Below are 22217 nucleotides of genomic sequence, written 5' to 3' on the forward strand. Positions count from 1 at the left end.
CAGCTGGATTAAAAAAAAAAAAAAAGTGATCCGTTTTTCTATTTCATGTCCAAAAAATGAATACGATCTGTCCTTTTAATGATCTGTATGATGCCACAGGCACTTAATTAAGACCAGTATTAGTGCTAATGACTTGAGGAAGGAGATTTGCTGAATTTCTTTTTCTCTAAATAATCCAAGAGGAGGTTAGACCATTTAAATTCATGGAGTTGAATTATTTTAATGGAAGAAAATGCAATCAGAACATGTGTTTATTGTATTTTAAGAACTGTCTTGGCTCAAGAGAATGCTTGAGGTAGCTGTGGAAAAAAAATGGACAGGCTCCCTTTGGCCTGAGCACTTTCGATGTCTTGTGTAATTTTGGAAAAAGAATGATGTAAGATTTGCTTGTTTTGTTTTTTAACATGTAACAGTTTTCTCTTTTCCTCCTTCCAGGATTAAGTTGTCATCGTTCTGGGGAGGAAAAAAAAAATTAATGAAGTGGCCAATAATACGAAGGGATTCATGGATCAGTTTCCTTTCGCTCCCTGGGGTGGATTTCACTTAGAAGAAAATTGAAGCTGACAAGACCCTGTTTTCTCCGCAATTTATTTAAAACCTTGCACGCATTTGGATACCTTGTGATTTCCAAGAACTGTGTGAAGATTAAGTTTTGCTTACTGATACATGGCATGTATTCTTTTCAGTCTTTTGCGTTTGATTTTGTTTGATTTCCCTCTGCACCGCAGCGTCTCTGTAAAGGTTTTTATGCTTTCACCAGCCATGTCTTAAATACATTAAGACAACACACTCGGTGTTCACACTTCCTCAGTAATGTCTGTACTTGAAAGCCACATAGTGGCATGAAACAATGTGTGTTTTCTTTGAGAGCAGTGCACATTTTGCAGCCACCAGGAAGGAAAATTGTAGCTGAAGCAAACCCATGTTCTCTGACTGACTTGACAACTTGGTCTCTGGCGGTGGAGCACCACTTGTCTCTTCCTTTTGAGAACGTTTGCAAATATGCTTTTTTTTTTTTTTCCCTCGGAAACAACTGCACATTTATATAAGATATCGGAATCTGCTTAGCATCTTCAAGCCACATAGCATGACTGTTCTCCGAGCAGGCTGGAAGTGAAGAAACAAATATGAAACATTAAGAACAAAGACAGGGATAAATCGCTTCCTTTTGAACCTCTGGAAATTGAGGTAACTTTTTACATGTTTTCTGGGTCTTGTCAACATCTTATTTTTTCCATCCACTTTGTTATGCTTTGTATTTTCTAAATGGTGAAAAGTGAGGAACAGAATGTTTAAATCGTGGGTGCAAAAGACTTATATCCTCTGGATGAGCCCCAAATACTGTCTTTACTAGTCAACATTGAAAAAGCAGATTACCAAGTTATCCAGAGTGTGAAACTTTCCCGTTTACACCAAAGCACCTTTGAACCACATTTTCTTTTTTAAACATTCCAAGCTGATTGGAAGGCATCATTGGGTACCCTACCTGTAAACAGTCTCCGGGAATAACTGCACGGATGCAGGTGTTAGAGACAAGGCAGGAGTCTTGCTTTAAAGATGGAAAGGGGGGAAAAAGAGAAAAGCCCGGCTTCGCTTGTTTAAGAAGTTGAGAGACCCTGGAGGATGAAGGCGAATACGTGAATGGAGCGAGATGTGGGCTGGGCGTGCGGATTTTGATCCGGGGGAGCGCTGCCTGGCACAGGTCTGTTCCTGGCGGGGCAGCCCCCGCTGCAGATGCCAAATAACACTGAGGCTAATGGGAAAGTTAGGAAGCGTCATCTAGAGCATGAAACCTAGCTCCTCAGGACACCAGTTCTTATGGAAATCCCGGCGTGTACCTTGTTTTACCTTGCCTGTTAGAGAGGAGAGTCGCACTTTCTAGGGTCAAGAATAGGAATTACCAGCCAGCTTGACAAAGACTTTTCCCTGAGCGTCAGGTGAAGGAAAAGCTTTTCTGTGGTCAAACCCACTACACATAGGAAATCGGACCCAGAATTTCTTAACATTAAAACGGTACTTTCCCTGGAATGGGATGTGAGGATAGATGTTAAGGTCACAATCCATCTTGTCCCCAAAGTAGCATTCATTGTAAACTTCTGAGTGCTAAGCCATTTACTGGTTGATTTAAAAGAGAGGAAAAGTTATCCAAGGCCAGAATGTTTACTCTTTGCCACCTAGAACTCCTTCCGGTTCTTCTTTCACACATTCCAACTCTTTGGAAGTCTGCAGAGGGATTTTGACTTAATGTGTATTTACTTTAGGATTTCTTAAAGTAAACATGGGAAGAAAACTTGACCTGCAATCAGAAAACAAGCCTCTCCTGTGATTTGTCTGAATTATTCATTCTGGGGGAGAGGCAGAGCTTTTGTACTTAATGAGGTTTAAACCAAGGGCAACTGATGATGAAGTCTTGCTACATAATAAGTTTTCTAACTTGAAAATTTGAAGATATTTAATGTTTAAAGACTTCACTTAGAAATGTTAAGTTATCCACAGATCTGTGACCCTATTACTGACAGTTTCTCTTGCAAAATGAAATGTGATACTGCTCAGTAAAAGGAATATGTTTTATTACAGTGACGTGTTTCAGAAGGGTCTCACTTAGGAGACCTCTGGTTCCCCTTGCTTGCCGTTGGTTCGGGACATCCAAAGTTTCCTTCTCTTTCCTCTCCCACTTGCAACGACCTTTTCCTTTTTTCCCTCTCCTCTCACTGAGGACAGCCATGAAAATCACTCGAGACTGTGTTCATGAGCAGATTTATTATTCTGTTGAGAAAGCACTGGAATGTTTTGTGAGATATTTTTATATGAAGGAGTAGCTTCAGTTCAAACAGCTGGAATAGTTGGAACATGTTAGCATGGTAGCTCTATCCACATGACCGCACACACAGTGCTCTGAAAGGAAACCTGGGACTTCGTTTCCATTGTCTTGAAGGAAGAGTTTGGTTGACTTAAAGATACAAGATACACAGGACATGGAAAAAAAAATGTTTGCAGTACTCAGAAAAAAAAGCAAAACAGGGGTGTAAGGTGGGAATGGCTGTCCCTCCAGTAACACAAGGATGAGAAGCTATTCCTCCCTCCCAAGAGTGACAAGATGAGTCCCTGAGGAGCCTTCAAGCTTGCAGAAAGCACGGTCTCTTGGTATCCTTTCCTCAGTGTGTACATGATAGCCAGTGTAATCAATACCTTAGGTAATGAGTCTACACAAGATAATCATCTGTGAATATTACTGGTTTTGTAATCTTTGTTATATAAGAGGATGTTTAGGCTGTACATACTGGGGTAGATTATTGCCTGCCCCTTATACATAGGAATATGCTGCATAATTGCATAGAACTTCCATCTCCCTTACCAGCTTGTAGGCAGAGGAAACCATATGTGCTACTGCCTTGTAATTTTCTCAGACACCAAAAGCCAAACCAAACAAAATCAAATCAAATAAGCAGTCTCCTCATTCCCTTCCTATAGCAGCATATTTTAGAGGCACATACAAAATCTAGAGTCTCTAGTTGGGAGTGGATTTTTTAAATTTTTCTTTTATCTTTTTTTTTTAATATGATACACTGAAATGTGTACTTTCTAACAGGAGGTTGGTACCTAAGAAATGAGCTAGCATCATTCAGAAAACTGTTATCCTTCAAAATGATACATAGTAAAGGAGAATGGAATAATTCATGTTGCATATTTGTTACCAATTGTAATTTGTCTGTATTATGAAAGACGTAATGGTTTGTCGGCTGTCACTGTTGTTTTCTTGTAACATGATATGGAATAAAGTATAGCAGAATCTCTGTACATTTTTTTTTTTTGGTACATCTTCTTGGTGAGTCTCAAATAACACCTTATATTCCATCAAAGAAACATTATCTTAAATACTCTTAGACACAACCAGGCTTAAAGTATAGGGACATCCCTGGCAGTCAGTGGTTAAGGCTCCCAGCTTCCAGTTCAGGGGGACCAGGTTCAATCCCTGACTGGTGAGCTAAGATCCCACAAGCCACACAGTGTGGCCCAAAAAAAAGAGAAAAAAAGGGGGGGGGAGGAATAGTGCAAATAAGAGACCAAGTATACCATGCTTTGGGATATGTGAAGGCGCGAGTTAGCTGGGATGTGCCAGGTATCTGTTAAATTCCCCCTTTGCTCAAACTCAATGTCCGTTGAATTGGTGATGCCATCTCACCCTTGGTTGATCTCTTCTCTTCCTGCCCTCAATCTTTCCCAGCAACAAGGTCTTTTCCAACAAGTTGGCTGTTTGCATCAGGTGGCCAGAGTATTGGGGCTTCAGCTTCACTATCCGTCCTTCCAGTGAATATTCAGGGTTGATTTCCTTTAGGATTGATAAAGGCAAAGGAGAAAGGTGAATAGGTTACCCTCCATTGAATACAAATCAAAGCCCAAACATGCTGACATTCTGTCAGAGGCATTACTGTTTTGGCAACGGAGCACACTTCTCTGAACCCTGCCGAGCGGGCACCTGCACCTGACCCAGCACTGCTGGGCGCTGCCCTGGGAGGGACCTTGCCACCTGGGGAGGCCAGTCTCATTTCTATCACCACCTCTTCTTTCTTGTTGGATCTTCATAACCCCAACAAATCGCCATGAATTGATAATAAAGTTCACAACACATGGGCATGCATTCATTCGTTCTTTGATCCAACAAATATTTTTCAGTGTCTAAACTGCCAGGCACATCACCAAGTATTAGGAATACAAAAGAATGTGTAAAATCTGCTCACTTTTTTTCCCCACACTGCTTGCTTTCTTCCAACTTCCAGATATGCAGTTGGGTGATCTTTAAATGTTTCTCTTTGAAGAGAAAATATCAAAATTCATATCTCATGTTAAGAGGAGCTGGACCCCTGGCTTTCTCCCCCTAAGCAGACCCTCACCCCCCAACAGCAGGTACTTCGGTGTCCTTTCCCTGGCTCCTTTCCCGGTAACTCCTGTGATGGTACGGTTTATAAGCCCCCACAAGCTGACACTGTCACAGAACCGAATTTAAGTATTCCCAGTTGATGTGAATTGCATGCTGCAAAAGTTAATGAGAGCCCTGCGTCTCCAGCCCTCAACTGCCCCTGCCGTTTCCCTGAAGCATCTAGTCATCTATGTCAAAGGCACGCACATTTCCGCACAGTTCTGGCCTCCCCAGTGGGTTCTGAGACGGGGAGGGTGTAGAGCTGCAGTCCCCAGCCTTTTTGGCAACAGGGACCGGTCTCATGGAAGACAATTTTTCTCCATGGTGGGGAGGGAAACAGGATGGTTCAAGTGGTAACGCCAGTGATGGAGAGCAATGGAGAGGGGCAGAGGGAGCTTTGATCAGCTCACCCACCACTCACCCGCTGTGGTGGGCTTCCTAACAGGTTACGGGCTTGTTTGCGGGGAGGGTTGGGGACCCCTGGCGTAGAAGCAGACTTCATGGTAGGCAAGATGGAGAAAATAGGCACATTTCTTAGTTAAATGGGAACCACGAGTGACCTTGGAAACTGATTAGAACTGTACAAGGGTCGGAACAATAACATGTTCCTTGAGGCTGTTTCAAGGGAGCAAAACATACGCTGTCATCCCACGTTGGTGATTGACAGGAGAGCGGACAGATGCCATTGCTGACGTCATTCCCAGTAGCCGCGGGGCGGGGCGGGGCGGGGCTCCGCTGCGTACCTGGGGTGACGTCATCCCACAAGCAGGGGGAGAGCTGGGATCCACAGAAGGCCAAAGAAGTAGCTTTGAGAAACAGTTCAGACTTTTTAAATGGGGCGGTAGAGACGAGGATCATCTTTCAGCTCCTTAATTGCCCAGTGTCTCGCTGTGCTTTTTCAGCAGGTGGGGGCCGGGGGCCGGTTCCAGCTCGGCCAGGTGGGAGCATGCGACGGAGGCTCCTTGAGGCAAGCGATGCGAGTCAGGGGGCGGCACTCCTCCACTTGCTGTTGGTCCCCAGAGGAAAGAGAAACCAGAGGGGAAGGTGTTGGAGCAACCCGGTGCCGCTTAGGTTAACACGTCCTGGTCGCTGAAGAATGGCGGGCATTGTGAAAGCTCTGCCACGAGGCCCTGCCGTGGTCCAGTAGCCTGCTGCTACCAGTGGGTGGTGGCGTTATGGGCATTAGCTTTGAGGAGCTTATACAGCAGAGGGGGCTGGGATAAAGGACACAAATCAGGAGAAAACTGACAAGACTTTAAAAAAAAAAAAAAATCCCAGGCTTCGTATTTACCGTTCATCCCTGTGCTCTCGGTGTGCTTATTGTCTGCGTTGAGTCATGCTGAGCCGAAGCCAGGCACAATAATAGCGCAGAGCAGGCCTGCAGCCCCCCGAGCCAGCCTCCGCTGACGGTGCTGAATGTGCCGGGGGAGAATGGGATTCTGATAGAGTTGTCTCTTTTCTCCTTCCCTGCGAGAACACCAATAATTACAGCGGGCACGCGGCAAAGATGGGGTGAGGATTCCCTGTTGGAGTGAATCCTGAGAAGGGGCCCGGCAGGGGTACCTTCTATAGCAGGCAAGGTCTGCCTGCCCGAGTGACGTGGCAATGCTGGGGACATCCGGGAACATGTGTTTGAAGCAGTGGTTCAAGGATTTAGGTTCAAATGCAGCTTAGTTTGAGGGCTTCCCAGGTGGCGCTAGTGGGAAAGAACCCGCCTGCCAATGCAAGAGAGGTAAGAAACATGAGTTCCATCCCTGGGTGGGTAAGATCCCCAGGAGGAGGATCTGACAGCCCACTCTAGTATTCTTGCCTGCAGAACTGCCAGAGGAGCCTGGCAGGCTACCATCTATAGGGTTGCAAGGAGTCAGGCACAAGTGAAGCCACTTAGCTTGCTCACACACAGCTTAGCTAATACATCCTACTACGGTGTGAAACAATGACTCTTCTCTCCCTCCATCTTCAGCCAAATGGAGTAACTGAGTAGCTCGCAGAGCCTTGGGGCAAGCAAGAACAAGTTCTTATTCTGCCGAACGTTTGGGAAATTCAGACCCTCGGATATCCAATCCCCTCAGCCCAGTGGCTCGCAGCTCCGGCTCTCATTAGAATCATGGGAAGGTTTGGAAGGCACCCATACCCCAGACCAATTCACTCTAGAAATATGGAGGGTGGATCCCTGGCATGGGTCTGTTTGGGTGCTCAGCAGGTATTTCTATCATGCACCCCACGAGAGAACTGCAAGACTCTTCCCTTCCTCCTGTCTGTCTGATCCTCCAGGAAGCGAGCAGACAAACTTTCTCTAAGAGCCAGACAGTAAATTCCACTTTCTGAGCCATACCGTCTCTGTCGGCTCACTGCAGGGTTGACTCATGATTCTGTTAGAGTGTGAAAGCAGCCGTGCCCAATACATAAATGAGTGAGCATGGCTGTGTTCCCATAAAACAATTTATGGGGCACTGAGGTTTGAATTTCATGTAATTTTCACATATAGATATGTTATGAAATATTTTGCTTTTGATTTTTAAAAGCTGTTTTATAAGTAAAGCCCATTGGTAGCTGACAGCCTGTATAAAAGCATGCAATGGGCAGGGATTTGTCCCGGGGGCTGTGGGTTGCTTTCCTTGGTTTAAAATGGGCCCTGGTGATGGTGTAGGCCAGGACCAACCCTGACACTTGCAAGACCCAGAGCAGAGTCAAAATGGAAGCCCACTTACCATATAACTAAATATTTCAAACTCTAAATGCAACTGACAAAAAGTTAAAGAAATCCTATTCTCTTACCTTGACAAATACGTCTTCATAATGACCTAGAAAGCCAAGTTTGTTCTTAGAATTCTTCGACTCCTCACCGAAACCTGGCGGCATGTAGCTAGCATGTGCGCATGTGAACACCCCAGTCCCCTGCATCACAGCCTGTCCATATCCTTGGCAAACAGCCCCTCCTAGACCAGCCCCCGGGCACCAGCTCTATACGCTTTGGGAGGATGTTTCAGGGGAAAACTCCATGGTGGCCCAGATGGTAAAACATCCACCTGCAGTGCAGGAAACCTGGGTTCGATCCCTAAATTGGGAAGATCCCCTGCAGGAGGGCATGGCAACCCACTCCAGTATTCTTGCCTGGAAAATCCCATGGACAGAGGAGCCTGGTGGGCTACACTCTGTGGGATCGCAAGAGTAGGCCAAGTAGTCATGAGTGAGTGACTAAGCACACACTCATGTCAAGCCACACTGACAGCTGGCTTTGCACATGCCTCTGGGTTACCATCTCGCTGAGGAACCCCAGGGATTCCCACTTATGCAGAATAAAATGTGACTGGTACCCCAAGTTCTGATTATCTATTGCTACTTAACAAATCACCCCAAAATTTAGTGTCTTAAAAACAACAGTTACTTATTATTAATATCTCTCATAATGCTGTGGGTCAGGAGATCAGGAACAGTTCAGTCGGGTTGTTCTGGTTTGAGATTTCTCATGAGACTGAAGTCAGATGGTGACTTAGCCAGGGTCATGTTTAAGGCTCATCACTTACAATTCCACAGGAAATCAACCCTGAACATTCATTGGAAGGACTGATGCTGAAGCTAAAATTCCAGTCCTTTGGCCACCTAATGCAAAGAGCCACCTGGTTGGAAAAGACACTGCAGCTGGGAAAGACTAAGGGCAGGAGGAGAAGGCGCAACAGAGGATGAGACAGTTGGATGGCATCACCGACTCAATGGACATGAGTTTCAGCAAGCTCCAGGAGATGGTGAGGGACAGGGAAGCCTGGTGTGCTGCAGTCCAAAAAGAATCAGACATGACTGAGCGAATGAACAATAACTCATATATCTGGTGCCAGAGTCGGGACGTCTCAAAGAGCTAGGGGCTGAAACAACTAGGGCAGAGCACCTCTAACTGCATGTGATTCCTCCACGAGGTCTCTTAAGCATGATGGCTCAAGTTCATACCGTGGCTCAAGGCTCCCAACACATGCACCAAGAGAAGAAGAGAACCAGGGAGAAGGTGTATTGCTTTTTATGACCTGGCATTGCATCTGTTAGAAGTGAGTCACAAAGTCCAGCCTATATTTAAAGGGAGGAGAATTAGACTCCATCGTTTGGTGAAATGAATGTCAAAAAATTGTGGGTATGCTGTAAAACCACAACAGCCTGCCCTCTGACCACAAGTTAGATATATTGATCCCACTTGCAAAATATACTCGTGAGTGCGTGCTAAGTCTCTTCAGTCATGTCCAACTCCTCGTGACTCTATGGACGGTAGCCCACCAGGCTCCTCTGTCCCTGGAATTCTCCAAGCGAGAATACTGGAGTGGGTTGCCACACCCTCCTCCAGGGGATTTTCCCAACCAAATGATTGAACTGGCATCGCTTACACCTCCTGCATAGGCAAGTAGATTCTTTACCACTAGTGTTACCTGGGAAGCAAAACATACTCACCCCTTCCCACATACCTCTTCTGGATGGCATCCATTCACACGAGATCCAGCGTTCCATCATCCAAGCCAAGTTCAGGTGCTGCAGACGAGGCTCTGTAAGTGCAGACTCTCAATGACAGCTTCCTGAGTCCAGTTCTTGGGCTGAAGATCTGTGAACTAAAGCGGCAAGTTATTTGCTCCCTATAGCCAACATACTTTGCATAGGTATACAGCTGTTTGGTGGGATAGGCATAGGAGAGCCGCTACAGACATTTCTGAGTCTCCAGCAATCACCGTAATCAGTCTGTAGCATTCTAAAATCAAACCAGGCACGTTACCAGTTCCTTTTTTTTTTTTTCAACTTCATTTTTGTGTTTGTTGGGTTTCCCTAGTGGCTCAGTTGGTAAAGAATCTGCTTGCAATGCAGGAGAGCCAGGTTCGATCCCTGGGTCAGGGAGATCCCCTAGAGAAGGAAATGGCAACCCACTCCAGTACTCTTGCCTGGAGAATTCTGTGGACAGAGGAGCCTAGTGGAATCGCAGAGTCAGACACAACTGTGTGGCAAACTTTCACTTTCACTTTTGATTGCATTGGGTCTTAGTTGCCACTCAGCAGTTTAGTTGCCCCAAGAAGGGTGGGATCTTAATTCCCTGACCAGGGATCACACCCCATGTCTCTTGCATTGAAAAGCAGATTCTTAACCATTGGACCACCAGGAAAGCCCCCGCCAGTTCCTTGATTAGCGCTCAATATGGCTCCCTAAGGCCTTCCCTGGTGGCTTAGATGGTAAAGAATCTGCCTGCAATGCAGGAGATGCGGGTTAGATCCCTGGGTGAGGAAGATCCCTGGGTCAGGAAGATCCCTGGGTCAGGAAGATCCCTGGGTCAGGAAGATCCCTGGAGGAGGGCATGGCAACCCACTCCAGTATTCTTGCCTGCACAATTCTGTGGACAGAGAGCCTGGAGGGCTATAGTCCATGGAATCGCAAAGGAGTCGGACATGACTGAGCGACTAACACACACGGTTCCCAAGTAATGATTCTCCTTGGCGCTTGACTTCATTCTTTGGGCTCTTGTGGCCTCCCTCTGAATTATCCCTCCTGTTCTACAAAAATGTTTATGGCTGTGTAGTTATCTCAGCCTGCTTCTTTCCCATAGCACTCTGGAGGTCCAAAAGCCTCTTTTCATTGTATAGCACCTCTGTTCCTTGTAGACTGAGCTGGCAATGTTCTCGTTAGTACAAGTCTCCTTCACATGTTGTTTCTCATCAGTCTTGTTAGGACTGACACAAGCTTTTCTCTCCCTTGTCTGTGGGCTGTGTGTATGTGTGCCCAGTCACTCAGTCACGTCTGACACTTTGCAACCCCATGGACTGTACCTGCCAGGCTCCTCTGTCCGTGGAATTTTCCTGGTAAAAATACTGGCACAGATTGCCATTTCCTTCTCCAGGGGATCTTCCCTACCCAGGGATTGACTCCGCCCACTGACAGGTGGATTCTTTATCACTGCTTTCTCTCCATGGCTACTGCAGGCCTGCACCCTTGAGATTTTTTAAAGTATTTTTGTTTAATGAAAACATCTAAAAAGCATGCCTTTCATATCTTTCGAGGGGCTTTTGATGGTTTGAAAGAATCTATATGGCACAACCTCAAATCTTATAGGGTTCTTCACCATTGCCTTCATCTTTAGATATAAATGACATGTTTTAATTTTAGCCTCTTTAGACATCCAGAGAAGATTAAACTGAGGAATAGCTTTATTTTTTGAACCCCCAATCTTGGCTCTTTTATAATTAACAATTCTTTATTTCTTTCATCTTTCTCCTCTTGTATTTCCCACGGGCAGCTGGAAGAATCAAGTGGGTGTTGAACACTCTGCCTGGAAATCTTACCAGATCATGAGTTTCTTAGATACATTTTCTATTTCTCATGTTGTATGTCAGTTGCTCAGACCCTTTTGCAACCCACGGACTGTAGCCCGCCAGGCTCTTCTGTCCATAGGATTCTCCAGGCAAGAAAACTGGAGTGGGTTGCCATTTCCTTCTCCAGGGATCTTCTCGACCCAGGGATGGAACCCAGGTCTCCCGCATCGCTGGCAGATTCTTTACTATCTCAACCACCAGGGTAGTCCCATTTTCCATGTTACCACTGGTGAACGTATTCCTCGATTTTCCACTATTTTATAAGCAAGGAATCCTTTCCTCCAGCTTCCACCACACCTTCCTCACTTCCCTTTAATCCTTCTCCAACAACCTCTTCAAAGCGCTTCCCATCTCCACCCTCTATCCAGGCCCCCAACCACTGCTACATGTTTTAAGGTTTGTCGTGGCAACGACTCACTTCTAGGTACCAACCTGTTTCCATTTGTCTGTTGTTTTGAGACAAGTCACCCCCCAAATTGGTAGGCTAAAAGCAGCATTCAGCTGTGTTCTCTTTCATGGTTTCTTCGGATCCAGCATTCTGGATCAGCTTGTTTGGGCGGTTCTGGCTCAAGACCTCGGAGGTTGCTGGGGCTGGAGCCAGCTCAAGTGCTTCTGCACTTGAACCTGGCTCATGGGCTGGGAAGACCTGAACTGCTGGGTCTCCAAAGGCATCTTCTGTTTGTCTCTACATGCTCTCTCTCTGCGGTTTCTCTGGCGTGATGGTTTCCATGCCAGAGAATATGCCTCCAGAGAGAGAGAACCAAATAGAAGGCCTATCACCTGATGAATTAGCCTCAAAAGCCACACAGACTTATTTCTCCTACCTACTCTTAGCTAGGACTTCCCAGGTAACTCAGCAGTAAAGAATCAGCCTGCCAATGCAGGAGACACAAGAGAGGTGGGTTCAACCGCTGGGTCAGGAAGATCCCCTGGAGGAGGAAATGGCAGCCCCCTCCAGTATTCTTGCCTGGAGAATCCCCTGGACAGAGGGCCCTGGTGGGCTACAGTCTACGGGGTCGCAAAGAGTCGGACACGGCTGAGCACACATGCACAACTCTTAATCAGAAGCAGGTCACTAAAACCAGCCCCGTATTTAAAGGGAAGGGAATTAGACCTCTTGATGGGAGTTGTTTCAAATCATACGCAGACTTGCGTTAAAACTGCCGCAACTCTTACAGGCACGGTCCTAGTAAGTGTTTGCTTACTGATCTGGAGTTTGGTAGAATGGGAGAAAATCCAAGACTGGGATCTTCCTGGAGTCCTGGGAGCTAGGTCTCTTTTTTAAAACTTATTTGCAACTGCATGTTATCCCCCATAAGCACTTGGGAAACCTTTGCTTTTGAATCTGGAGGTGATAACTGCCTGGAGTCCTACTTTCCTCAGCAGAAACCACATGTTAGAGGAGTTTTGTTCTCTGTTCCTCATTATTTCCTGCATCCCTAAGCCAGGCAGTCACTATCCCAAAGGATAAAGAACCCTCCTCAAGTAGCCAACACTCAGCGTTCCCTCCATCTCTAGTCCCTAAGATTTGCTAGTGCATAGATTTGATTTAGCCTGAGTAAGGAGCTTTTTAATACTATTTTTTTTTTAATCCTGCTGTGCCAAAGAATTAAATAAGCGTGTGTCTAGCTTTAAATGCTTTGCAGGGGACTAAAATAACATCTTCAAAGACAATCTCATTTTCAACTCCATCCCATTCAAGCCTTCCCTGGCGGCTCAGTGGTAAAGAATCTACCTGCCATTGCAGGAGACACAGGATCTTCCCTGGCTCGGGAGGAAATGGCAACCCACTCCAGTATTCTGGCCTGGGAAATCCCAGGGACAGAGGAGTCTGGCAGGCTACAGCCCAGAAGAGTTGGAAATGACTTAGCAACTAAACAACTACAACAAAAATAACACCTTCCAGGACAATCTGATTTTTAAGTCCACCTCGTTCAAGGAACAAAATCTCTCTTCTATCAGGTTTGATTCTGTGGCCATAGCTCTAAGACTGTGTGCCAACGTTTTCCAAGTGTAGAGAATTTCTCAGGGTGCAGAGATTTTTCTCTGCAGGCTGACAAATGGAAGGGTGTATTTTGATGTCTGAGGGTATTGTCAGGGAGTGATGGCTCAGCCCTCAAAGAATACTGGAGTCTCTGTTTCCATATTTAGACTGTGTCTTGCATTTCATGTAAATGAAGTGCTTGTTCTTTTCCCTCTACATCTTTCTCTCTCTGCCCTCACCACTCCCCTGGCTTTATTTATTTATTTTTAGGAATAACTGAGTTACAAGTGATTCCTTCCTAAAGCTTAAGACTTGTTTTTAACAACTTGCTCAAACACAGATCCTATTGGTCACATCCTTAGGGAGAGTGAGTTACTCCAGAGGGAAAAATGGAAAGATTTCATATACATGTCTTATTCAGTGAATAATTTCCATTAAAATAAATGGTACAGAAAATGTTAAAATCTTTGCATAATCCAAAGATTACCATATTGGAATCAAAAGGGGAATGACTGAAATCCGCAAAGCTTTAGAGGGAGCAGAGCAGGGAAGTTTTCTTTCAAAGTTTTCCAATGATGTCTTCACTGTTGTTTTGAAAAGCTCAGGTTCTATTGTTCCAGGAGACACCTTCCACGCCACCTTGCTCACTTTCTCTTTCCCACAGTTAACAGGTGTTTGGACTCTAGGAAGTTTTGATAGAGACTCAGCTAAGGTAAGGGCTTCCCAGGTGGCACTAGTGGGAAAGAAGCCAGCTGCCAATTCAGGAGACGTGTGAGACGCAGGTTCGATCCCTGGGTCAGGAAGATTCCCTGGAGGAGGGCATGGCAAACCACCCCAGTGTTCTTGCCTGGAGAATCCCATGGACAGAGTTGGTGCGCTACAGTCCATGGGGTTGCAAAGAATCGGACATGACTGAAGCAGTTTAGCACGAACACACAAACAGCTAAGGTAAATCTCGGAGATCATTGATTTTTTTCCAGATGAATGGGAAAAAAAGTGTCAGCAGGGGAGCAGAATAACTGAGAAAGAGAAGCAGTAAGTTATGATGACAAAGTATCTTATTGGATCAGATCGCTTCCTGCTCTCAGTCTCAATTTTAATCACATCTTTTCTTCTTGGCTATCAACAATATTGCTGCCAAAACCCTACAGCTATGGGAGACATAAACATTTAAATCTGCCAGAGACAGATGGCAACATAAATCTCCATTGTTGCTCCCTTAGAGGAGTCCCAGCGCTGCTTTTCTCTTCAGTAAATGGGACATTAGAGGTGACTTTTTCCCACAAGGGCTCTTTAAAAAGAGATTTACTTTCAGGAAGTAACGATGCTTCATTGTTTTAGGGGGAATTTTGTTGGCTGCGATTGTGGGTATTAGAACAGCAATAGAGTGCCAGTGCTGGAGTGAAATGTACCAGTCAGCAGCTCTGCCACTTCCTTTCTGCTCAGCCCCGAGGACAACAGATGTGGTTGTAACATCTGGCCACCTTTCTCCAAAAGGTTTGTTGGTGACCATACAGAGTGGCCAGACTAATAGTATTAATTATAACAAGGGAAAGCCTGATAGTCTAGCCCTGTTTTTGATCAGAGAATCTCAAAAATTAAATTTTTAAATTTATGATCCTGCACTTCACTAGAATATAGCCTTCTGCTGAATTGTCTTAATTTTTAAAAGTCCCATTTTTGTATTCTGTGACAACGTTTGGTTGATTGAGCTTCACGAAATACATGATAACATTAACACTTTTTTTTAGCTAGAGCTAGGATTTGGGCTTCCCTTGTGGCTCTGAGGGTAAAGCATCGTCTGTTAGGCAGGAGACCTGGTTCAGCCCCTGAGTTGGAAAGAGCCCCTGGAGAAGGGCATAGCAACCCACTCCAGTACTCTTGCCTGGAGAATTAGCTGGACAGAGGAGCCTGGCAGGCTACAGTCCGTGGGGTCACAAAGAGTCAGACATGACTGAGAGCTAGGATTTACTATGTTCTATTTAAAACACTTCGTGTGGTTGATTTTAAAAACTGAAATCTGCATATCTTCTATAATTATTAACAGCTTTCACTACATTTGACATGTCAGGAAGGGTGACAGAGCTATGTCATTACTCTGAATGAGCATCATCATGTTTTCTGGTGATTGGCATGTTGACATCTGTTTTGAGTGCCAATAGAGGGGCAAAAGTGGCTCATGGTCTGTCTTAGCAGAACAGAGGGAACATGAGGCAGTCGATTCAAAAATCCTACTGCAAACATTAAGAGGCAGAGTAGAGATTCCTGACACTATTCAAGGAGGCATGTGGAGTGAGAAACAGTTCTGGATTCAGAAGAGACGACGTTCCATCGTCTTTGATTAAAACCTCTTCCACCATAAACATAAGTGTTAAAGCAAGCAACTTCTATCAGCGGAGAATGCCATCTGAATTTAAACATATCCAAGGAGGGATTTTCAGGACAAAGCCTAGCACAAAAAGCCATCTAGCAGCAGAATCCTTGATGTAGAAAGATAGTGGAGGCTTTCTAGAGATTGAAACCAGTTACACCCATACCCCTGGGTCTCACAGAATACCTAGAGGAAATGATCACTCTCAGGGTTTCCTCAGCTCTAAGCTGCACTGGACTGGACCGTCAGTGTATCCACTGACTCTGTGAGCCTTAGGGTCTCAGTATTCCCAACCAAACAGTTTCAAGTGCTCTTCCTGCCTCCCACCCATTCCCCTTCGAACCCTCCCCCGTGATGCGGCCAACGGAACCTTTGGGAACCCCCTTCGGCTGCATGCCTCCACTGGTCTCTCCTGCCTTCTGCGTCCAGTGCATGCCAGGCATGAGAGCCTTTCTGGTGGCACCCTCTTCCCCTTGTCTTACTCCCCAGCCTGATCCTTTTCCTGTCTCAACCACTGTCCTCACATCTGTGTCTTTGCTGTGTATCCTCAGGGCAGGTTACTAGCACATAATAACTGTTTTTCATATAGCTCATTTTATTATGACTGTCTTCCCTGCACAGCTCTGTCCTCTCGGCCTGAGCCCTGGGTATGGAACATTGTGAGCACTTAACAAAGATGGACTGAGTGAGGGGGTGAATGGTGCCCACTCTGTGCCCCTCCTGCAGCTATCCTGCAAAGCTGCCCCAGGAAACCACTCTGGACCCCTGCCCCTGCCTTACTCCCCCAGTAGCCCACATATGACTTTTCCTTTATTTTATTTCATCTACTTAGATTATAAATACTTATGTTATGTATCTATTTATATGTTTGCTATTTCTGTAGGTCAAAAGGACCAACTATCAGCAATTTCAATTCTAATAGAGAAGTAAGAACCCATGGTGGTATATATAGACAGACCTAGGTTGAAGGTTGGACCTGTCACTTCACTTGCCGTGTGTCCTAGTCAAGATCCTCAGCTTCTCCATGTCTTAGTTTTCTCATGTGTAAACTGGAAATAATAATAACAGCTAAGCTCTAATGGTGTTCTGAGGATTAGATGAGGCACTTCACGCTAACATGCAGACCCTAGGGCTTGGCTCCTATGATAAACTTTAGCTACTCTTAGTCAAGAGATAACTATTTCCTGAGGTTGACTGTGTGCTAGGGATAGTAACAGAGGAGGTTTGAAAGATAACAGAAAAGCAGATTTGCCTTTGTGGTGCTCATAGCCACTAAAAGTGCAGTACCGAGTCTGATCTATGCTACCGATGAAGAAGAATTGAGTGCCAGAGCTGCCTCTTTCTTAGCTCTGATGCTAGCCCATCACTTGCCAGAGACGTATCAACATCCTTTGTTACCCAATGGACTTTCTGGTAGCTCAGCTGGTAAAAGCCCACCTGCAATGCAGCAGAAAGAAAGTGAAAAAGTGAAGTCGCTCAGTTGTATCCGACTCTTTGCGACCCCATGGACTGTAGCCTACCAGGCTCCTCCCTCCATGGGATTCTCCAGGCAAGAGTACTGGAGTGGGTTGCCATTTCCTTCTCCAAGGGATCTTCCCGACTCAGGGATCGAACCTGGGTCTCCCACATTCCAGGCAGATGCTTTAGCCTCTGAGCCACCAGGGAAGCCCAATGCAGGAGACCCCGGTTCAATTACTGGATCGGGAAGATCTGCTAGAGAAAGGATAGGCCACCCACTCCAGTATTCTTGGGCTTCCCTGGTGGCTCAGCTGGTAAAGAATCTGCCTGCAAAGCAGGAGACCTGGGGTCAATCTCTGGGTTGGGAAGAATCCCTGGAGAAGAAAAAGGCTACCCACTCTAGTATTCTGGCCTGGAGAATGCCCTGGACTATACAGTCCATGGGGTTGCAAACAGTCAGACATGACTGAGTGACTTTCACTTTTGTTACCCAAATATTATTGATCCGACCCATAGAAATACGTTTTTAGGGTGATGCAAGTAACATCACTGTGCAAAGTTGTTAGAGCTCAAAGTTGATCAAGGATTCATTATACAACTTATGATTGTTGATACCACTCACATTCTGATCATTTTTGTTCCAACCTCGTGTACATTTTCAAAAATGATGTTTTGAGAAATTTTGAGTGAAGAATTTTTCTGTGAACTTTATGCAGATATTTTCTCTGCTTGTCCAAGTGACAGATATATTATTGTCTCAGAAGATGATAATTCTTCAGAATATAGTTCCGATTTCAACAATATGAATGACAGGCCAACAAAAAAGATGTAGTGACTGATTCTGATACAGAAAGTGAAAATGAAACTCATGGTGCTGGAGAATGCTCCTTTGCTTCTACAGAATAGTGGATTGAAGACAACGTTTCATGAAAATTAGAAGACTTTACAGGCATGTGAGGTGTAGCTAGTGAATGTAATAACCTACAAAGTGTTAGTGAAATAACAGAATAAATTTTTGGCCAGCCAAAATAAAAATTGTCAGCCATGGGCATTAGTTCTGCAAAAATCCCCCTGTCAATCATGAGCTAGCATGGAATCATCTTGACACAGCTCTGGTTACCCACGTAAACCACGAGAGGGTTTACCTATCTTTCCCCCTGGTATATGGTGGATACTATAGTTCAGTAACTAGCATAGAGTAGATACTCAATACATGTGCCTTGAGTGAATCAATGAAGGAGTCAGCTAAAAAAATGAATGAATGAGCTGTTGCCCCAGGTCTAAGCACATAAGGAACAGAGGTCTCTCAAGTCGGCATTCACAACCAAAACAGCCGGGATTTCTTCCTGAGACCATCGGAGTTGTGCAGAACGCACCATCAGGCTGAGTGACCCCTCCTTTTTTTTTTTTTTTTTTTTGCCATTTCTATCAAAAATAGACTCTGGCTCATAAATTTCTGTTTTGCTACCAGAATGGCAAAAGGGGTCACTCAGCCAGATCCTGGGTTACTATTTTTTAACTTTTTTTGTGACACACACACAAAAATGGGTTTTTGAACATCCCTATTTATGTAAAGTCTAATCATATGAGCGCACAAAGAGAAAATGAGAGATGACTTTTTTCAGCTCACAACTGACTCATTCGCTCATTCAATTTATTCATACCGTGAGCATTCTACGAGCATTCTATGTGTACATAGCAAACGTACAAAGTGCGGGGAAACAACCAGCCCCCAGCCACACACTTTAGTGACCCTCTGCCTCAGGATCTTGTTTCTCTTCTCTCTGAACTTATTTCATTGTGCACATCTATTCATTTATTTGAGGAAGCAGCTCTATAACGGGCCCTGAGGACTCTGTGATAAGTCAGCACTTCCCCCGGTCTCTTTTTCCCTTAAACTTGGAGTCTAACACAGGGGAGGGCAGGCAGTATCAAACAGTTGCATAAATATATAATCAAACTGCAATTACTGCAGCAAAGAAAAAAAAAGAGAGTGCAATGAGAAGATACGGCGGGGGGCCTGACCCAGGGAATCGAAGCTCTGAATGTTGAGAGGAGACGGGAGGCAGAACTGAGGAACATGGTGTGGGAGTGCAGGGGGTGAGGGGCCCATGCAGAGGAAGTGGGGAGCTGGACAGGGCCAGGAAAGCTCACACCGAATAACAAAGTTTTCAGAATGTTACAAAGGGTTGTGATCTGCTTGGATTTACATTTCTCACACTGTTCACTATCAACTAGATTGTGGGTTCTTTCTGTTATGAGGCTGTGTCATACTCCTTGTTACCTCTCGGGCCACATCCAGCAGAGGGCTTTGGATGCAATAATTTGGTGCTCAATGAATGCTGATTGAACATGTAGAAATGATGCAATGATGTGACCTTGCACTGGGAAGTTAACAAGGATCTTGCTCAGGGGATTCTTGTCTCCCCAAACCAAAAGACACCCCTAGAATCCCCAGGGTTCCCCCCTCAGCCGTGCAGGTGAATGAGAAGGGCCACGACACTCTGTTTTGAACTTCAATGTTTCAGTTTGTACTATTTCTCTGTAAGGGAAAGAGTTCTTATCGATCCCCTTGCTTGGATATGCATTAGGAGAATTGCTAGTTGGTCACAATCTCAACTGCAAAACTCACTGATCCTCATTCTGATGACTGGAGGCCAGCAGGGGCGGAAAGTAGAGGTGGAAATGGAGATTCTCGGTGACTCTCCTGCAATACAGGAGAAGCAAGAAACAGATTCAATCTCTGGGTCAGGAAGATCCCCCTTGGAGTAGGAAATGGCAACCTGCTCTAGTATTCTTGCTTTGAAAATTCCATGGACAGAGGAGCCCGGTGGGCTACAGTCCATGGGGTGGCAAAGAGGTGGACGTGATTGAGCATGCCGTGCCACGCCAGGGGTGGAAAGTGGATTTTCCTTCCCTAGTTCTTCTAGTTTATCTCTTTCACTCCATCTGATCATCCGTGTGGGGTTTCATATCCCTGACTTGGCTCTTTCACACTCTGCAGACTTTTGCTGCCCACAAGCCCATCTTTGGGATTACAGGTGTCCCTCCGGGACTGGGACTTCTGTGGAAAGGACAGCTCTTAGATTTGGAGACTGACGCTTGGCTGTGGCCAATGCTGTCATCCTCTGCTACAGAAACACTGCCTTGGTGCTCATCAATGATACACTTGCCACCTCCATCTTCAGATACGAAGGGAAAGGCATTTTGGAACAGGGACAAGAGATGGAGACAGGTTTCAGGGGCCCTTTTCACATCATGATGATTTTCTCACAATGGAGCCAGGTTTCAAGGATCTTTGTCCCCTCCGGTGAGGCTTTTCTGCCCAGTGTGTGGTGAGTATGTGAATGTGATTACACAGATGCAGCGGGAAGATGTACTCCCGATCACTCTATAAATCATCTGATGCTGGCAGTGATCTCATTTTTAAAACCATTAGTAACCACGAATGGTGGCTAAATCACTAACATAGTCTTAAACAGCTTCCGTATTTCTCTGTTTGCTGTTTCCATCCCTTCTCCCTCGTGCTATTCTGCAATATGGCCTCAACCTCAGAGATTCAGAGCAACTGTCTGCTGAACACATGAATACTAAAGAATTGGTTTCCTTAGTAACTATAACCATGAAGCAGCTCTCAGGACTTCCTGCCTTTCTGTCTGTCTGACTGTTTTCTGTTGGCCACATAGAAAAAGATGCCCAAATCAAGCCTGCCCAGAAAAGAAAGTCAAGTGAAGTCGCTCAGTCGTGTCCAACTCTTTGCAACCCCATGGACTGAAGCCTACCAGGTGCCTCTGTTCATAGCATTTTCCAGGCAAGGGTACTGGAGTGGGTTCCCACTGCCCAGAAAAGAGGCGCATAAATATGACCCCTAAGCAGAAGAGGGGGCTGCCCTGGTGGTTCAGCAGTAAAAGAGTCTGCCTGCAACGCGGGCCCGTGGGGTTCAATCCCTGGGTTGGGAAGATCCCCTGTAGGGGGAAATAGCACCCCACTCCAGTATTCCTGCCTGGAGAAGCCCATGGACAAAGGAGCCCGGAAGGCTACAGTTCATGGTGTTGTAAGAGTCGAACGCAACTAAGTGACTAAACCTCCACCACCAAGTGGAAGGGAGGCTTGTTTCTGCTGAGATCACAATCTTTTTCTCCACCCGTTGCCCTCTTCTGTGCAGTTAGGGCTAACTCAGAGCACCTGCAAGTCCATGACTGCCTCAGAACTCTCTTTCGAGTCAAAATCTGGAACTAGAAAACCATCGTGCAAGCCACGTCACCAAAATGACACTTTCTCTGTGGGAAACCAACATGGAACTTACCCCAAAAGAAGATCTTCTTTCTCTCCACAGTATTGCTAATTATAACAAGAAAATGGGCAAGTAGAGAAACTTTGTTGATTATCCAGGATATCATTTTCCCCCTCCACTGTCTGTTGTAAGAAATCGCCCTGTTTCCTGCCCCTCGTCCCAGCTCTAGTCGGAATGAACCCCAGCAGCTACTCTGAGAGGGGGCCGAAGGGGGTGCACCCTAGGAAGCCTCAGGGTCCCGTTCTGCAGCTGGGTGCTGACCGTGTTGTCCAGATGTTTCTGATGGATTCTGCCATCTCACTTCCTGGGCACACACTGGGTGCCTCTGTGGCCCCGTCTCCTGGCCTGGATTCCCCGCTGTGCCCGCAGAGGCATCAGCCCACATGGCAAAGCACGCACTTGCCCCTTCTTGCCTCGGTCGTCTTCCTAGAGCTGCATCCACTGGTCTGCAGATACCAACTGAGCAACACTCGGCCCTAGACAGGATGCCAGAAGCCGCGGCCTAGGAATGTGCACACACAGTCCCTGCCCTTATGAGGTTCCCAGTCTGAAACAGTAACCTGGATGCAGGACAATAATTAGAGTACGCTGCAATGCGAGCAGGAGGAGGCGATGGCACCCACTCCAGTGCTCCTGCCGGGAAATCCCACGGGCAGAGGAGCCTGGTGGGCTGCAGTCCATGGGGTCACTAAGAGACGGACAGACTGAGAGACTTCACTCTCACTTTTCACTTTCATGCATTGGAGAAGGAAATGGCACCCCACTCCAGTGTTCTTGCCTGGAGAATCCCAGGGACAGGGGAGCCTGGTGGGCTGCCTTCTCTGGGGTTGCACAGAGTCGGACACAACTGCAGCGGCTTA

The 22217-nt window shown here is 45.9% G+C and overlaps 1 protein-coding gene across 2 annotated transcripts in view; it reads left to right on the top strand.

The window, feature by feature from the left end:
* The window catches only part of CDK14 (cyclin dependent kinase 14), a 720213-nt gene that overhangs the window by 676286 nt on the left and 21710 nt on the right, over positions 1–22217 (top strand). The window contains exon 15 of one of the 2 annotated variants that reach the window (XR_011256569.1): positions 436–1188. The gene's annotated coding sequence lies outside the window, so the exon portion shown is untranslated. Of the gene's footprint in view, positions 1–435; positions 3799–22217 lie in introns of those variants that run through there. The other variant, XM_069587335.1, reaches the window with a different exon arrangement.

The sequence above is a fragment of the Ovis canadensis genome, chromosome 4, assembly GCF_042477335.2.
Source record: "Ovis canadensis isolate MfBH-ARS-UI-01 breed Bighorn chromosome 4, ARS-UI_OviCan_v2, whole genome shotgun sequence".
In the NCBI taxonomy this organism is placed as follows: domain Eukaryota; kingdom Metazoa; phylum Chordata; class Mammalia; order Artiodactyla; family Bovidae; genus Ovis; species Ovis canadensis.